We start from the raw sequence: 20,627 nt of genomic DNA, 5'->3' as shown, positions 1-20,627 counted from the left end.
AATTATTGCCATTCACCACAGTCATTTTCTTGCGACTCTGAAGACTCAAGAGGTTGGGAATCAGGGCACAATATCTCAGGTCCCTCTTCAAGCGTGCTGGGCGCGAGGGCCAAATGTAATGGTGGGGCTGGATAGAGCTCCTCGGAATATCCATGTGTGGGATCACTCGTTTGGCAAGCCTCTCCATGGTGGGAGAAAGGATAATTATAGAGTGCATTCAGTTGACCAGACTCTTGGCTACAGAGACTGGACTTGGTGTAAGAGAGGGTGGTGCTTAACCGACTGGAAGCATTTTCTTCAGGAATCCAACTGACCAATTCTTCCCACTGGTCCGACTTGTGCAGTGTTATCCTGCGCCGCCCAGCTAAGTTGGACATGAAGCTCGGTATGGTGGATTATAATTTTTTTTTCTGGTGCACTGGCAGCAGGCACAGTTTCATTGCGCCCAGGGCCACGTCCTCTGCGTGCACCATCAGCATCACACCCACTTCCCCAACCCCTTAGTGCTCTCTTTCTTCATATTAATGGTTTTGTCACTAGATTTGGCACAGATTGTTTTTACAGTCCACTAAAGACACAGTTTTCAGATGCAGGACAGTATATGTCACAGAAACACACAGAATATGGACACTATATTAGGCCCAGATTTTTGGAATTTGACTTAAATTAACAGTTTTCAGATGGCATACTGTAGATGTCACAGAACAACACAGAATATGGACACTGTTTTCTGATGTAGTTTATATTTATATTTTTTCCTATATCTAGGCCTGACAACCACACAAGGTATTGAGGCGCAGATCACACAACTCACGGATTACACCGTTGACAGATAAAATGTGGATAGATTATGGGAGAAAAATAGTTTTGTGTATTTTAATTTTTTCCCCTATATCTTGGCCTGACAACTAGTGATGGATGAACATCGGCCGGGATCAAATGTTCGCGAACCAAAAGTTTGCGGCGGGCTCCATTTACTTTAATGGCAGGCAAACCTGAAAAACATTCAGCTCATATTTGCAGCCACCATATACTTAGTAGAAGTGCACAAATAGTCCCACAACATGGACAGTGACATACTAGAGGGGGAAATTCTCTTAAATGTGCCCTGTTGCGCTACCTAAATGCACTATATAGAAAGTATATTATTGGTATGTATACCACCCCTGCTTCAATCAGTTTTTTGGGGGACGACTGGTATATCACACCAGTAGAAATTATTTGTTCCAATAACGCTTGTCTCTCTACATATATACCTGCAGTATCGCAACAGAACCGCACACAACTGCTGCACAATACAAATGCGCTATAATATACTTTCTATGTTAGAAAGTATATTATAACATTGTACAAGGAAGGCAATCCATTAGAATATACATAATGATCAAATGTAACCTTTAATAATGTTACTATTAAGGGCTCATTCAGACGTCCGTATGCTATCCGCAAAAATGCAGATCCGTTTTTTGGCGGATTAGATGCTGACCCATTCACTTCTATGAGGCCCTTTTCTATTCCACTGTTCCGCAAAACAAATGAAACATGTCCTATGAAAATCAGGACATGACTCCATTGAAGTCTATGGGTCCCCAAAATACTGACTGCTATCCGTTTTTTTACGGACATGCTGATCTGTCCGCAAAAAAAACGGATCCGCATTTTTGCGGACAGCATACGGCCGTCTGAATGTGCCCTAAAAGATATCCCTCAAAATTAAAATAAATTAAATTATTACAGTTAAGCAAAAAGCATAGTAGGCAATAACAAGTGCTCGGTGGCACTAAATCAGGTGCTTGGTGGCACCAAATCAGAAACGATATGTCCTACCACAATCCGGATTAACACATGCTCCCTGCATGGCACAGATCATCAGCCTAGTGGTGCAGCACTTTCTAAATAAGTACACTGCCTTGGGCAAGGTTTTTGCAAAGTTCAGGAGACTGTCCAAGCACTTAAGCCACTCTTACATGGCAATGAGCATTCTCCTGGACCTGCAGTGACAGAACAGCCTGCCATTTTACCACTTCTGTGACATGCCAACTCGATGGAATTGACATTGCACATGCTTGAGCATCTGTACGAGCAGCAGAAAGCCTGTCATCCACCAGACAGCCTCAGCAGCAGGGAGCCTATGTTGCTTCGAAGTCATGCAGTGGTAGCTCATCCTAGACACCTTTCATGTGCTGAAGCCTTTCGAAGAGTCCGCAAAGTTTGTAAGCAGAAACAACTGTGGCATGAACGACATCATCCCTCTCATGTTTATCTTATAATAGACACTGTCACTCATGCAGCATGGATCCACAGCCATAGAAGAGCAGCTGACACATTTTGCTGTCAATCCTATAGTTGTTGGAGACACACAATTGTCTCAGTGGAGTGGGGGGGGGGGGGGGCAGAGCTGGAAAGAAGTGGCTCCTCTGGCATGCTGGCCAGAATGGCGACCTGTATTTTCACTTGCTTACGCAGTGATGGATTTATCATTGATATCAATCAGTCTGATGATTATTGGATAGCTATGCTTTTATACCCCTGTTACCAAGGCAAAATGGGGGAATGTTTTCCCCTGGCAGAAAGGGAGTACAAAATGCTCTACTACCAGGAAACACTGTACAGCTTACATCGAGCAAACTCCTGCAACCAATGTGTCTTAACGCTCCGATACCACAGAGTCACCTCCCTCCAGCCACCACGAGCAGAAGTAGCAATAGTCATTTCAGTCTCCTCAACATGATGGAGCAGTTTTTCCATGTGCTGTGCCCAGCTGAGGCCAGTCATCAAGCCGATATTTGATTATCCTCAAAGCCCAGGTTCAGGCCTACCTAAACTATGGCATCTCTGTTGCATACCCAGTTCCCTGACCAAATGGATTTATGGGTAGGCAGACTGGAATAGTGTATGGAATAGGTTATGAAACACATTTCAGTAAATTTTGTTATTTCAGGAATGTCTTGCCCTATGCCATTGTCATAAAATAATAAACAAATGTATGTTCACCCATTTCATCCCCACTGATTTCTGCTGCACCACTCCGCTGCCTGCTGTCAAGAATGAAAGGTGGAATCTGATTGGTTGCTATGGGCAACTAAGTTAGTTCTAATTTACGCCAGTTTGATAACAGATATTGTTGGGGTCATTTAATATACAAGTAACAACAAAGTGGACGTGCAGCCACTCAATACGCAGCTAGCCATCCCCTGTGATGTCACAGCCCTATAAAACCCTGATCTCCACCATTTCACTGTGAGCTGAGCATAAGGAGAGACATGGCAAGCGCTCTTGCGCTAGGGATAATGTTGCTGAAAAATGTTTTAAAAAGAAATATTGGAGAGGAAGAGTGCAGGGAGAGTGCAAGGAGAGCATAGGGAGATTTTCTTTAGACTGTAGGAAGAACATAGGGAGACACCAGGTTGAGTGCAATCTCTGTGTGCATCATTTTCTAGTGCACCCAAATTCAGAGTTAATCTCTTACTGTAGTAATACAGTTACATTGCACCCATATTACAGGAAGCTGTAATTATTTAGCCTTGTACATGTGTAGAAGGCTTGCATAGTAAAATATCAATTTTCGCAGATGACACTAAACTGTGTAAAGTAATTAACACTGAAGAGGACAGCATACTACTACAGAGGGATCTGGATAGATTGGAGACTTGGGCAGATAAGTGGCAGATGAGGTTTAACACTGATAAATGTAAAGTTATGCACATGGGAAGGAAAAATGCAAGTCACCCGTACTTATTAAATGGTAAAACACTCGGTAACACTGACATGGAAAAGGATCTATGAATTTTAATAAACAGCAAACTAAGCTGCAAAAACCAGTGTCAGGCAGCTGCTGCCAAGGCCAATAAGATAATGGGTTGCATCAGAAGGGGCATAGATTCCCATGATAAGAACATAGTCCTACCACTTTACAAATCGCTAGTCAGACCACACATGGAGTACTGTGTACAGTTCTGGGCTCCTGTAAACAAGGCAGACATAGCAGAGCTGGAGAAGGTCCAGAGGAGGGCATCTAAAGTAATAACTGGAATGGGGCAACTACAGTACCCTGAAAGATTATCAAAATTAGGGTTATTCACTTTAGAAAAAAGACGACTGAGGGGAGATCTAATTAATATGTATAAATATATCAGGGGTCAGTACAGAGATCTATCCCATCAGCTATTTATCCCCAGGACTGTGACTGTGACGAGGGGACATCCTCTGCGTCTGGAGGAAAGAAGGTTTGTACACAAACATAGAAAAGGATTCTTTACAGTAAGGCCTCATGCACACGATCGTTGTGTGCACCCGTGGCCGTTGTGCCGTTTTCCGTTTTTTTCTGCGGCTCCATTGACTTTCAATGGGGCCGTAGAAAACTCGGCTTGTGCACCGTTTTTACACCGCGCCCGTGACCCGTGTTTCGAGGCCGTGAAAAAAATATAACCTGTCCTATTTTTTTCACGGCCAACGGTTCACGGGCCCATTCAAGTCAATGGGTCCGTGAAAGAACACGGATGCACACAAGATTGGCATCCGTGTCCGTGATCCGTGGCCGTAGGTTGCTTTCATACAGACGGATCCGAAGATCCGTCTGCATAAAAGCTTTTTCTGATCTAAGTTTTCACTTCGTGAAAACTCATTTCCGACAGTATATTCTAACACAGAAGCGTTCCCATGGTGATGGGGACGCTTCAGGTTAGAATATACTGAAAAACTGTGTACATGACTGCCCCCTGCTGCCTGGCAGGTGCTGCCAGGCAGCAGGGGGCAGACCCCCCCCCCCCCTGTTTTTAACTCATTTGTGGCCAGTGCGGCCGCCCCCCCCCTCCCTCCCCTGTAGTTAACTTCTTGGTAGCCAGCCCCCCCTCCCTCCCCTGTAGTTAACTAATTGGTGTCCAGTGGGCCCCCCCTCCGTCCGCTATAGATAACTCATTGGTGTCCAGTGGGCCCCCCCTCCGTCCGCTATAGATAACTCATTGGTGGCCAGTGGGCCCTCTCCCCTCCCACCCCCTCCTAATTAAAATCGCCCCCCTATCATTGGTGGCAGTGGTGAGTACCGATCGGAGTCCCAGTGTAATCGCTGGGGCTCCGATCGGTAACCATGGCAACCGGGACGCTACTGCAGTCCCGGTTGCCATGGTAGCTTAGCAATTTGTAGAAGCTTTATACTTACCTGAAGAGCAGCGATGTCTGTGACCGGCCGGGAGCTCCTCCTACTGGTAAGTGACAGGTCTGTGCTATAAGCAATGCGCCGCACAGACCTTTCACTTACCAGTAGGAGGAGCTCCCGGCCGGTCACAGACATCGCAGCTCTTCAGGTAAGTATGAAGCTTCTACAAATTGCTAAGCTACCATGGCAACCGGGACTGCAGTAGCGTCCCGGTTGCCATGGTTACCGATCGGAGCCCCAGCGATTACACTGGGACTCCGATCGGTACTCACCACTGCCACCAATGATAGGGGGGCGATTTTAATTAGGAGGGGGAGGGAGGGGAGAGGGCCCACTGGCCACCAACGAGTTATCTACAGCGGAGGGAGGGGGGGCCCACTGGACACCAATGAGTTATCTATAGCGGACGGAGGGGGGGCCCACTGGACACCAATGAGTTATCTATAGCGGACGGAGGGGGGGCCCACTGGCCACCAACGAGTTAACTACAGGGGAGGGAGGGGGGGCCCACTGGACACCAACGAGTTTACTACAGGGGAGGGAGGGGGGGCCCACTGGACACCAACGAGTTTACTACAGGGGAGGGAGGGGGGGGGGGCGGCCGCACAGGGGAGGGAGGGGGGGGGGGCGGCCGCACTGGCCACCAATGAGTTAACTACAGGGGAGGGAGGGGGGGCGGCCGCACTGGCCACCAATGAGTTAAAAACAGGGGGGGGGGTCTGCCCCCTGCTGCCTGGCAGCACCTGCCAGGCAGCAGGGGGCAGTCATGTACACAGTTTTTCAGTATATTCTAACCTGAAGCGTCCCCATCACCATGGGAACGCCTCTGTGTTAGAATATACTGTCGGATCTGATTTTCACGATGTAGCTCATATCCGACAGTATATTCTAACATAGAGGCGTTCCCATGGTGATGGGGACGCTTCAAGTTAAAATATACCATCGGATTGGAGAAAACTCCAATCCGATGGTATAAAAGAACTCCAGACTTTACATTGAAAGTCAATGGGGACGGATCCGTTTGAAATGGCACCATATTGTGTCAACTTCAAACGGATCCGTCCCTATTGACTTGCATTGTAATTCAGGACGGATCCGTTTGGCTCCGCACGGCCAGGCGGACGCCAAAACGACTTTTTTTTCATGTCCGTGGATCCTCCAAAAATCAAGGAAGACCCACGGACGAAAAAACGGTCACGGATCACGGACCCACGGACCCAGTTTTTGCGGGCCGTGAAAAAAAACTGTCGTGTGCATGAGGCCTAAGAGCAGTGAGACTATGGAACTCTCTGCCTGAGGAGGTGGTGATGGTGAGTACAATAAAGGAATTCAAGAGGGGCCTGGATGTATTTCTGGAGCGTAATAATATTACAGGCTATAGCTACTAGAGAGGGGTCGTTGATCCAGGGAGTTATTCTGATTGCCTGATTGGAGTCGGGAAGGAAGTTTATATTCCCCTAAAGTGGAGAAAATTGGCTTCTACCTCACAGGGTTTTTTTTTTTGTTTTTTTTTTTGCCTTCCTCTGGATCAACTGGCAGGATAACAGGCCGAACTGGATGGACAAATGTCTTTTTTCGGCCTTATGCACTATGTTACTATGTTACTATGTACAGTGGAGTGAAATTGACTATAGAGAATGCCTTCTGTTAGCTGTTGTTAAAAATCTTGCCCTGTAGATGTGTGCAGTGTAACTAAATTTATCATAGTGAATGTCTTCCATTAGCTTTTGTGTTACATAGCATCAGTATAACGCCATGGTTAAATACCTTGCCATGTACATGTGTACAGTGGAACTAAATTGATTATAGTGTATACCTTTTGTTAGCTATTATGTTACATAGCGTCAGCATTAGGCCACGGTTAAATATTTCTTCCTGTACAAGTGTTCAGTGGAACTAAATTCATTATAGTGAATGCCTTCTGTTAGCTGCAGCATAATATAGCATCAGTATGAAGCCACGGTTAAATACCTTGCCCGGTATATATGTGCGATGGAACTAAATTGATTATAGCGATTGCCTTCTGTTAGCTATTGGATTACATGGCATAAATATTAGGCCATGGTTAAATATTTTGCCCTGTACATGTGTGCAGTTGAACTAAATTATTATATCTAATACCTTCTGTTAGCTGTTGCATTACATAGTGTCAGTATTATGTCACAGTTAAATATTTTTCCCTGTACTTGTGTGCAATGGAACTAAATTGATTATAGTGAATGCCTTCTGTCAGCTGTTGCATTACATGGGGTCACTATTAGGCCATGGTTAAATATTTTGGCCTGTACATGTGTATACTGGAACAAAATTGATTATAGCGAATGCCTCCCATTAGCGATACAGTTGTTATACACTATGGCCAACAGACAGTTGCCAGGGCCCTCCAAAGGAAGAGGCAGTGGAAAAAGTGATACTGTAGCCAGCAGAACTAGAAGCAGAAGGGGGAGTAGCAGCATCAGCAACAGGCCAGAGGTGCCACTGACATCTTGCAATCGTGTTTTGACCAATAATCCATCTGTACTGGAATGGTGGACTCACTCTTCACAGTCATCTCAAGTTACAACAGATACACACAGCAAGCAAACGGTGGGTTCCTCTGACACCATGCTTAGTTCACATGGCCCAGGAACTACCTCTATGCACTCAACCTGTCCTGAACTTGCCTCTTGCTTTTGCTGCTCCACCTGTTAGTCAAGTAATAGTTGCCGCTGGCTCTGCTCCACATGTTTCGAGTCAGGGACGTGCGCAAGAGACAGGTGAGGGTGACACAAGTGACACACAAACATATGTAGATGATTACATAGCCAATCATACGTGGGCAGTGGGTGAAAAAAGGACATTGTCATCATTAGGGGGCGAGGTTGGTAGCATGTCTGAGAGACAGCAGGGTGGAAGCGTGCCCAAGCGACAGCAGGGTGGAAGCGTGCCCATGCAACTGAAGGGTGGAGGGGTGCCCAAGAGGCAGCTGCATGCAAGCATGTCCATGAGACAGCAAGAGTGAGGCATGCCTGCAAGACAGCAGAGTGGAAGCATGCACTTAAGACAGCAGGGTGGAAGCAGTAGGAAATCTGGAGCCAAACACAGGAGGGGTACACCATCTGCTACTTGGGAGAATACCTGTGAGGACAGGTTCATAAAGCAACAGCAGGCAGGCATTATGCAGTGGTGGAGGGAAAATGCCATACTCGTCGGTGTGTGGGGATTTTTCACAAAGTTGCTGAGGGACATTAGCATGGCTGGATGCGGGATGTGAGGGCAAAAGGTGAGGCACGGCCAGAGTGCTAATGTTGGCACCATAGCACTGCGTCAACACATAGTGTCACCATAAAGTGACGTGGGAAAACTGTGACACTCATTTACTGTTACAGCCTGATGCAGCAACCATTGCATCTCCCACAAACCTTCATCCTCTCTCCAGCAGTTAGGACTTATCAATGTCAGCAGAAGGAAGCTGTTGTTCCTTCCCATTGACTTAAATGTTCCTGACATTAAATTGCTCCTGATTATACTACTTCTCTTCCTCCTACTCCTCATCACTTGTTTAAAAAGACAATAGGATGGGTACACTGATCCAATAGCACAAAAGCTGAACGTGTACCTGGCCAAGTTGCTGGTACAACAGTCCCCTCCCTTTTCATGTAATTGACTAAGGAAGTCATATGTAGTATAATATGGAAATCATTTTTTTTTTATGCACCCCTTGCGGGAGGGGGCTAGGTCTTAATGATGACCATCCTCATCTTTTGCTCACTTTAATTCTTCCAAATCATTTGCAGTCTCCATATCTGAGAAAAGTCAGCAAGATTTTCCTGATGACATCATCGGTATTAGATGATGTGGAAAAGGAATAAAAGAAGATGGCCAAAGAAGGGTCTTCCACCTGTTTTTTTTCTTTCCTATTTTATCAGTTTGTTGGGGTCACCTGCTGTGTCATGAGGTACTTTTCTAGTTTTCAGGCTCCTGTCCCTTAAAAGGATTGTTCCATGAAAAATATTTTTCAGTTTTCAAACCAGCATCTGAATCTGAATACTTTTGTAACTGGATGTAATTAAACATTTTGCATAGCGCTACCTGCTGTTTGTTCTTTTGTATTTCTTTGTCCGGCTCACCGAGATGGTCGCACATGCTCAATTTCATCTTTCAACTGCCTCCTGAGCTGTGATAGGGAAAAGGCTGCAAAAGAAAGGAAACACCCAAGGTTTTTGGGGTTTTGACATCACGGTGTTCACTATGCACTAAAAATTACATAACATCCTTATTTTGCGGCCAACAAGTTCTTTAGCCCAAACAAGTCTCTTCTGCTTGTTGCCTGTCCTTAGCAGTGGTTTCCTAGCAGATATTCTACCATGAAGACCTGATTCACACAGTCTCCTCTTAACAGTTGTTCTAGAGATGTGTCTGCTGCTAGAACTCTGTGTGGCATTGACCTGGTCTCTAATCTGAGCTGCTGTTAACCTGCAATTTCTGAGGCTGGTGACTCGGATGAACTTATCCTCCGCAGCAGAGGTGACTCTTGGTCTTCCTTTCCTGGGGCGGTCCGCATGTGAGCCAGTTTCTTTGTAGCGCTTGATGGTTTTTGTGACTGCACTTGGGGACACTTTCAAAGTTTTCCCAATTTTTTGGACTGACTGACCTTTACTTAGCTGCTTTTTTCTTGCCATAATACAAATTCTAACAGTCTATTCAGTAGGACTATCAGCTGTGTATCCACCTGACTTCTCCACAACGCAACTCATGGCCCCAACCCCTATTATAAGGCAAGAAATCCCACTTATTAAACCTGACAGGGCACACCTGTGAAGTGAAAACCATTTCAGGTGACTACCTCTTGAAGCTCATCAAGAGAATGCCAAGAGTGTGCAAAGCAGTAATCAAAGCAAAAGGTGGCTACTTTGAAGAACCTAGAATATGACATATTTTTAGTTGTTTCACACTTTTTTGTTATGTATATAATTCCACATGTGTTAATTCATAGTTTTGATGCCTTCAGTGTGAATCTACAATTTTCATAGTCATGAAAATAAAGAAAACTCTTTGAATGAGAAGGTGTGTCCAAACTTTTGGTCTGTATATATATATAACAAATAGGAAACAAGACAGCATTCCGGTCTTTTATTACACCATAAACTGTTTGAAGGATTTCTGAGAGATGCTATGTTAGAGCATCTTAACGGAAATAAGCAAATAACGCCATATCAGCATGGCTTCGTGAGGGATCGGTCATGTCAAACTAATTTAATCAGTTTTTTATGAGGAGGTAAGTTCTAGACTTGACAGTGGCGAATCAATGGATGTCGTGTATCTGGACTTCTCCAAAGCATTTGACACTGTACCACATAAAAGGTTAATATATAAAATGAGAATGCTCGGACTGGGAGAAAACGTCTGTAAGTGGGTAAGTAACTGGCTCAATGATAGAAAACGGTTGGTTATTAACGGTACATACTCAGATTGTGTCACTGTCACTAGTGGCGTACCTCAGGGGTCAGTATTGGGCCCTATTCTCTTCAATATATTTATTAATGATCTTGTAGAAGGCTTGCATAGTAAAATATAAATTTTTGCAGATGACACTAAACTTTGTAAAGTAATTAACACTGAAGAGGACAGTATACTACTACAGAGGGATCTGGATAGATTGTAGGCTTGGGCAGATAAGTGGCAGATGGGGTTTAACACTGGCAAATGTAAAGTTATGCACATGGGAAGGAATAATGCAAGTCACTGACATGGAAAAGGATCTAGAAATTTTTATAAACAGCAAACTAAGCTGCAAAAACCAGTGTCAGGCAGATGCTGCCAAGGCCAATAAGATAATGGGTTGCATCAAAAGGGGCATAGATGCCCGTGATGAGAACATAGTCCTACCACTTTACAAATCATTAGTCAGACCACACATGGAGTACTGTGTACAGTTCTGGGCTCCAGTGAACAAGGCAGACATAGCAGAGCTGGAGAGGGTCCAGAGGAGGGCAACTAAAGTAATAACTGGAATGGGGCAACTATAGTACCCTGAAAGATTATCAAAATTAGGATTATTCACTTTAGGAAAAAGACGACTGAGGGGAGATCTAATTACTATGTATAGATATATCAGGGGTCAGTACAGAGATCTATCCCATCATCTGTTTATTCCCAGGACTGTGACTGTGACGAGGGGACATCCTCTGCGTCTGGAGGAAAGAAGGTTTGTACACAAACATAGAAGAGGATTCTTTACGGTAACAGCAGTGATACTATAGAACTCTCTGCCTGAGGAGGTGGTGATGGTGAGTACAATAAAGGAATTCAAGAGGGGCCTGGATGTATTTCTGGAGCGTAATAATATTACAGGCTATAGCTACTAGAGAGGGGTCGTTGATCCAGGGAGTTATTCTGATTGCCTGATTGGAGTTGGGAAGGAATTTTTTATTCCCCTAAAGTGAGGAAAATTGGCTTCTACCTCACAGGGTTTTTTTTTTTTTGCCTTCCTCTGGATCAACTTGCAGGATGACAGGCCGAACTGGATGGAAAAATGCATTTTTTCCGCCTTATTCACTTTGTTACTATGTTACATATGCAACGTTTTAGCTCATCTCATTGGAGCCTTTGTCAAGCAGTGAAAACAGTACTCATCACAAGTATATATAGGTGAATGCATTCAAGACATGATTGTTACAAAAATGTATTAACCAAAAAACCTTCATTTATAAAAATTCATAAATATTATAAAACATGATCCCCAGAATTAACAAATGAATATCCGTGTATAAATTCATGTGTATATTAATCAACCCACAATATTATAGTGCATATCATCATGATATAATTATAAATAATTGTGCACATGTGTAAATATAATTCCATGTGGCGATTGTATAATTAAAACTATGTTCTATCGTGGGGCACTCAACCTATTGATCAGGATTCCATGTGGCTGCAGTCTGGCGTGCCAGAATAGCTACTGCGCCTGTGCGGGCGCAGTGCAAGTCTTGCGAAAATATCACACTGCTCGTGTGTTCGCGCAGCCTTGGTGATGTGATGTTGTCATCGGATACTTTATAAAGTTTGCTTTGAATCCTCCACTGCGTATGTCTATACAGATCCAGGATACTCAGCTAGTGGTTATAGTTACCAGGTAAACATAGATGTTTCCGTAGATGATATAAAGCAAAACAAAATGAAAATTATACCTAGACAATTAATCCCTTCTTGAGGTTAGGACGTGGAAGGGAGGCTCCCAGTCCCAAAATGAATTAGGATCCGTGCCTCTACCCGGTTAGGGCTGCAGATGGGGGCAGGTCAGTGTCCTAATCTTACAGTCCTTACAGTGTCACCCCACTCCCAATCCAGATTGGGACAACCGGGGACATCCCAAATGGAGGGACCAGGGGGTGGCAGCACAATTAAGTGTCACCCGCCCCCCAATTCAGAGAAAAGAGATAAGTATAAAGGAACCAAACTCCACATCACTATAATAAGCACAGTGGTCCCAACATAATTATGAGACAAACAAAATGAAAAACCACATAGGAGGCCTCATAATGGGCGTCGTCACCACGATGGCTTTATACATCTTGTTTATCATCAACTCCTGAAATAAAGAAAAGCAAGAATCAATTTATTAAATAATAATAGAGCACTGGTCCAAATCCTATAACTTAGGAGTACACATTTGGTGCCCCAGTAATCATATCACCCTAAACTCCACATTAAGTCCCTTTGGTTTCAATGTTTGTAAGAAATAAATTCAATACAATTCTCGTTTATTAAGCAAAGCTGTTGTGTCACCCCCGCGTCTAGGCAATGTAACCTGACAATAATCCAAAACCTAAAATCTCTTTCTGTGTGTTTCGCTTCCGTAAAGTGCTTGGACACTGGCAGATCAAGCTTTTTCTCTTTGCTATATCTATGTTGGTTAAGCCTGGTCTTAACGTCCCACATGATTTCTCCTATGTAGTGCAAGTGACAAGGGCATAAAAGTAAATAATTTACATGCGATTGTCACGGGGCGCCAAGGGCGCACTCGGTCTACCATCAGCCGCAGACCTGCTGCTTAGCTTCGGGAATGAGGATCTGTGCTTGGCCTCGTTCCCATGGCGGCTTTGCTAGCTGGGAGGCTCCCTGCTTCTAGGTCTGCCCTGAGCACTGAGCTGATCACTCGGTGCTCGACTTGTCTGTCTGTCGGTCATGTGATGCTGGCCATGTCACATGACCCTCAGACCCCACTATAAATACAGGCAGCCTGCTGGCCACAGGTTGCCTGTTATTTCTAGGTTTCTTGCATTTAGTTGGACTACTGAATTCTACCTGATCCTGTTCCCTGACGATCCTTTGCCTGCTCCTCCTGTACTGCGAATCTCTCCTGGTATCCTGACCCTGGCTTCCACCTGACGATTCTTTGCGGACTCCTCTGGTACTTTGTTTCTCTCCTGGTATTTGACCTCAGCTTTTCCTGACTATTCTCTGCTCATTCCTTAGTACTGCGTAGCCCTCTAGGTATTGACCTGGTCCGTTCACATTCCGTTATTTGTCTTGTCTGTCTTCCCAGCACGTATCCTAGTTGGGGACTGCCGTCTAGTTGTCCCCTGTCATTAGGACTTGTGAGGCAAGTAGGCAGGGCCAGGGGTGAGGGTGGAGCGCAGTGGTCACTATCCTCCCCCCTGTGTGTAGTGTACGTGACCGTCACAGCGATGTTAAATAATGTTTTATACGTATATCCCCCCCAGTATCTGGATGTGCAAAAGAGGGACCTCTCAACATTAATGAGCAATTTACACAGTTGTGTCAGGGGTAACAACCTGTCCTGGTGACACCAAAATATGAACAGATTTTTTTGTTTCTCGGCGCCTATATCAGGCCGGACAAGATGGTCTTTAAGATTTTGGGTACGTCGGAAGGACAGGAGTGGAGGCACACAAAATTCTGATATGTGCCGAAAATTACTTCCTAAAATTGGCCAGTGCATTTTTTATTACATCACCTATTTTCATACTCATTGGTGTGTAACTAGAGACAAATGGAATACTATACATTTTAGTTTTATGTGTTTTGTCACTTCTTAAAAGGGGCTCTCTAGACAATAAATGTACCTTAACAGTACACCTCTGTATCAAATTTCTCAGGTAGCTTCTCATGATAAATTTGGTCACCATCTCTGTTAATCTTCCTTCCTAGACCTCTGTGTCTTTAACAATTTTTTTTTTTACCCTGAGTAGTTGACTATAGGGCTATGATTTTAACATTGGTTTGGGATGATTGCTATCATATCTCAGCAATGTGTTTCTCTCTGTTACTTTCACATATAAATCTGTATGCAATTGTTGACCTACTCTCCTTATAGTAACATCCAAGAATTGAACCTCACTTGGTGATGATACAAGTGTAAACTTGTCCTCAGGATCTATGCTGTTGAGAAATGATCCAAAATCGGTGAGTTATGATTCCGTAACCCGTCCAAAGTAGGAAGACATCATCTATGTAATTCAACCATTCCAGAACATGTCTGAAGTGATGGCTCACATACATGTGTCTCTCCTCCATTTGTGCCATAAAGATATTCGCATAATTTGGCGCTACGTTTGACCCCATTGACCCCACACAGCTGAATATAAAAATTATCTTGAAACAAAAAAGTATTACAGGTAAGTATGATGTCCAATAGAGTAATCAAAAATTCTCTACACTCATCTGTGTACACATAATTAGTCAAGCAATTCTTTACTGCTCTGAGGCCTCTGGAGTGGGAAATGGAGGTGTACAAACTGACTACATCAAAATATGCCAGAAGTACTTGTTCAGGAAGTACAATATTTTCTATTAAATTCAGAAAGTGGGTGGTCTCACGTACATATCATCTTGCCATGATGACATATGGGAATAGTATCCTATCCATGAAAATTGCAATCTGTGAATAAAGGGACCCAATCCCAGAGACTATAGGACATCCCAGTGGAGCTACCAGGGATTTGTGTATTTTCGGTAATACGTAAAATACAGGGGCCCGTGGACAATCCACATAAATTAGTGTACTTTTTCATCTATGATCCCTTTCTCTTTTGCCTGATCTAAAACACCTTGGATACGAATCAAGATGTCAAATTTAGGGTCACTAGACAGCTTGCGATACACTTCCGAAAAGGGAGGTTGATTTAAAATTTTAATCTTATTTTTATTTTGTTTGTAAAGTGACAACTTTCAACTCCTTTAGGGTACGAGAACCTTTTGAGATTTATTAGGGTGAATAATATTTTGACGTGCTCCTCAGTGCCTCGTGCACATCCCAGCAGGGAGGTTACCATGGCAGCGTTGGGGTGCTTCAAAAGCACCCAGGATGTCATGGTAACCAATTGGAGCCCTGTGATTTCAATACGAGGGCTCCAATCAGAAGGCAGAGAGTTACTTCACATCTTAGGGGTTAAATGACGGTGTTTAGTGGGATCACCATTCCCTGTCATTGCTCACTGCAGCAACCCACTCCATACATTCCCTGAGCCACCGTGACATACAGGTATACCTGATTTATAGCGGTTTGTGGCAAATTAATTAGAAATGAGTCGAATTTCTTAACAAACCGGCAAATCGGTTTTAGTTGTTCATGTGAGATTTAAAAAATAGAAATAAATAACTCAAAATTAAAATGTTAAACATACCATTGTATATAGAGACATTGGGACCGTTTTTCCAACACTGACAAAAATGTGGAACAAAGAATATGTCACTTTCAATATATGTCTTTGCAAGGGTTTTCCAATACTTTATGTACAAAAAAATAGTTACAAATATATACAGTATGACTATATACAGCATACTCGGTGTCTAGCATTGTTGCCTTGCAGTGCAGGAATACTGGGTTTGAATTGGACCAAGGACAATGCTTGTATATTTTCCCTTGTTTGCATGGGTTTCCTCCCACACTCCAAAAACATACTGATAGTTTAATCTGGAATATTGCTTGTACTATGAAGACAGCCCAGGAGCCACCATGCTGGAACAGAACTAATTGGAGCAGCTACTTTACATCTCTTCACAGATACCTCTGTGGAGATGGGAGGAAGTAAATAAAAAACTGAAAACCCCTTTAACTAAATAAACAAAAGGGGTAAGAGGCGGACACGTTTGGAGACTGTAAGCTTTAGTAGTTTCATAGCAGTAGCTAGTACAAATCAAGTACTTTCTTTCTACACCAAAGGCAAAGATAACTTTCATTTTGTTATACCATACAGTATAGCAGTATTTTTTCATATATACTACAATCAAAGAAAACCCTTATATAAATAATCAAGATTAAGAAAAATCTATTAAGTGTCTCTAAATACGTTAAGCACAGTTAGTAGACATATTAGAGGAACATAATAACTATAGCTTACACAAAACCAAAGAATAGAAATTCAATAATTTACATCAGAAACAGTAAGGGTACTTTCACACTTGCGTTTTTCTTTTCCGGCATAGAGTTCCGTCACAGGGGCTCTATACCGGAAAGGAACTGATCAGTTTTATCCCCATGCATTCTGAATGGAGAGTAATCCGTTCAGTTTGCATCAGGATGTCTTCAGTTCAGTTGTTTTGACTGATCAGGCAGAAGAGAAAACCGCAGCATGCTACGGTTTTATCTCCGGCGAAAAAAACTGAAGACTTGCCTGAACGCCGGATCCGGCATTTTTTCCCATAGGGATGTATTAGTGCCGGATCCGGCGTTCAGAATGCCGGATCCGGCGTTCCGTTATGCGCATGCGCAGACTGATAAAAAGGTGAAAAAAATAAATGCCGAATCCGTTTTGCCGGATGACACCGGAACGACGGATCCGGCATTTCAATGCATTTTTTCGACTGATCAGGCATTTTTAAGACTGATCAGGATCCTGATCAGTCTTACTAATGCCATCAGTTAGCATACATTTTGCCTGATCCGGCAGGCAGTTCCGGCGACGGAACTGCTTGCCGGATCTCTCTGCCGCAAGTGTGAAAGTAGCCTAAGCAGTAATGCATAAAAATATGAGTATTTGTGTGGTGAACAATTTAATTGCATCCTATATAAATATAAAGGAAACAAGAGAATTTAGCAAAGTAATGGCAAACACAAGTTAAACAAGTATATTTATAGTAAAATGAATACAGTAAAACAAAAAATAATGAAAAACCAATTTATAGGTAAATAAAACATGGCATAAACAATATATTATATTTATAACATGTAATAATATAAAGAAAGTCATAAAATGCATGCCGCTTCAATTCTATAAAATAAAGTCTTAAAGATATTTAATGAACGGAAATGACACAATATAAATACTTAAAAGCTATTTACACTTTTGGGGAATTCATTAAAATTTTTGCATTGTACTAGTGTTTATCGAGCAACAAAGTGCTTTGGTGCTCGAGTAGAACACTTTGGGATGTTTGGATGCTCTACAGAGCACCCAGGCACAATGGAAATCAATGGGAGAACCCGAGCATTAAACCAGCACCCCCTGCTCTGAAGAGGGGATGGTGTCCGGTATACAGGAAAAGGTCAGAAATTGATGGAAACACCACTGAAATGGTTCGGTAACAGCCTGGGGAGGATGTCTGGATGTATCTTGGACTCCCAGGTTGCTTCTGCGAACGATGCTGATGCGAACGAGTAGTACGCCACTTTTACAGACTGACAATAATACGCACAAAACCGAAGATAAAAGCAATTTTAGAGGAAAAATTGTTAGGAATTAATCTTTGCTGTATATTTACTTGGATATAAAGTGCAAGTGCTGCCAAAAATTACAAGGAAGAGGCACTCAGATACAACCTGTATATCACAAAAAGGAGGGCCTCATTCACATTGTGGTACAATTATTCAGGTAGTGGGACTTCTACACTCATAAAGCCTATGCACTAAGTAAAAGGGCTGCCAAAATTACAAGGAACGGACACTCCAATACACCCTTTATTACACATAAAGGAGGGAATCATACACTACATCAAAACATTTTGATTGATGGTCTGCTGGAGAAACTCAAAAACATTAGGAGCAAGGGCCTGCTGGTGACCCTCTGAAACATTAGGGGTGAGGGCCTGCTGCTGAGCTGACCCTCAAAAACATTAGGGGTAAGCGCCTGCTGCTGATCTGACTATCTAAAACATTAGGGGTGAGTGTCTGGTGCTGAGCTGACGTCTAAAACATTAGGCGCGAGGGCTTGCTGCTGATCTGACCATCTGAAACATTAGGGGCGAGGGCCTGCTGCTAGAGATAGCCTTGTGGATCGCCCAGCGGTAGTTGCCCCAAAAAATACTTGCTGAGGGCGGTGATATTCTTTCTTCCACAAAATCCTGATTGAGGGGTGCTATATACCTGTTTCTGACAAATACTGATTGTAGGGTGCCATATACCTTCTTCTTTTACAAAATCCTGATTGATGGGTGCTATATACCCTTTTCTGCCAAATACTAATTGATGGATGCTATATACCTTCTTTTCGCAAAATACGGATTGAGGGGTGCTATTGCTATATATGGTACCTTATTCCACGAAATACTGATACAACTGCTTCCACAAAATACTGATTGAGGGGTGCCATATACCTGCTTCCACCAAATACTGATTGAGGGGTGCTATATACGTGTTTCCACAAAATACTGATTGAGGGGTGCCATATACTTTCTTCCACAAAATACTGATTGAGGGGTGCTATTGCTATATACCTTTTATGCACCAAATACTGATTGAGAGGTGCAATACACCATTTTCCGCCAAATACTGATTGAGGGGTGTCATATGCCTTCTTCCACTAAATACTGATTGAGGGGTGCTATTGTTATATACCTTCTTTTACCAAATACTGATTTAGGGGTGCAATACACCTACTTCCACAAAATACTGATTGAGGGGTGCCATATTCCTGTTTCCAACAAATATTGATTGATGGGTGCTATATACCTGTTTCCGACAAATACTGATTGAGGGGTGTCATATACCTTCTTCCACAAAATACTGATTGAGGGGTGCAGTACACCATTTTTCACCATATACTGATTGAGGGGTGCCATATTCCTGTTTCCGACAAATACTGATTGAGGGGTTCTATATACCTGTTTTCGAATAATAGTGATTAAGGGGTGTCATATATCTTTTTTAACTAAATACTGATTGAGGGGTGCTATTGCTATATACCTTCTTCCACCAAATACTGATTGAGGGGTGAAATACACCCGGTTCCACAAAATACTGATTGAGGTGTGCCATATACCTTCTTCCACCAAATGCTGATTGAGGGGTGCAAAACACAATTTTCCACCAAATACGGATTGAGGAGTGTCATATACCTTCTTCCACTAAATACTGATTGATAGGTGCTATTGCTATATACCTTCTTCCACCAAATATTGATTGAGGGGTGCAATGCACCATTTTCCACCAAATACTGATTGATGGGTTTCATATACAGTACCTACTTCCACTAAATACTGATTGAGGGGTGCTATTGCTATATACAGATGTAACAGGGGTAACACACACACGCAACTAAAATTTCTTAACTCATCACGTTATCTTGAAACAAAAGCCATTGAAAAGCAATTGCTTGGGGAGCGGAGCTAGCGCCAGACGAGGATGGTGGTGTGTGTCTGAGCTCCGTCTAACAAGCATTCTTTACCGCAGCCTACGTTTGCTCCACCGGCCAGAGAATGGTGAAAATAGGCAATCCGAGACAAGGGGAACCTCTGCATCACCCGAAGCTATCTGTCACAACGGGTGATATGGACAAATTCATTAAAAAAGCGGCGGCCATACATGTCGCTAAAGAATCTAAAATGGCGCCGGCAGCTAATCCGGATGATGAAATCCAGGACAACGCTGAAAGAGACAGCGACTCGGATGATGTTGGAAGCCTCTCAAATCTTCCTATCTCTAGAAAATACCTCAAGTCAGTCCTAACCAAAGCTTTGGAACCGCTGGTAAGCGAAGTTTCCTCCTTGCGACAGGATATTAGACACATCGGGGGAAGGGTGGAAGACCTTGAAACCGCACACACCGCAATGCTCAATTTTCAATCGGCCGCTTCCAACAGCCTGCATACGGTACAGACCCACCTAAATTCCGTGTATGCTGCCCTGGAAGATCAAGAGAATCAGGGCAGGAGAAATAACCTGAGGTTTCGGGGCCTGCCTGAATCTATTCTTAATTCAGAAGTACCGGAAGCAATAATGGCTCTTTGTGAACAGCTCCTGGGTCCGGACCATCCCAGCCCGATTATTGAAAGGGCTCATAGGGCCCTTCGCCCTAAACCTAAACTAGCTGAGCCGCCCAGAGATATAATATGCCGTCTACTAAATTTCCAAGACAAGGAAGCCATATTGGAGAGTGCAAGGAAAAAGTCGGAAGTGCTGTTTAGAGATCATCGCATCCATGTATATCAGGACTTAGCTCCGATAACCTTGAAGAAACGCAAGGCACTTAAACCCCTGACCGAGTGGCTTATCCAGTGGAAAATCATCTATCGATGGACTTTCCCTTTCG

Source organism: Bufo gargarizans, chromosome 1, assembly GCF_014858855.1.
Source record: "Bufo gargarizans isolate SCDJY-AF-19 chromosome 1, ASM1485885v1, whole genome shotgun sequence".
Lineage (NCBI taxonomy): Eukaryota > Metazoa > Chordata > Amphibia > Anura > Bufonidae > Bufo > Bufo gargarizans.
This window is presented reverse-complemented; position numbering follows the sequence as displayed.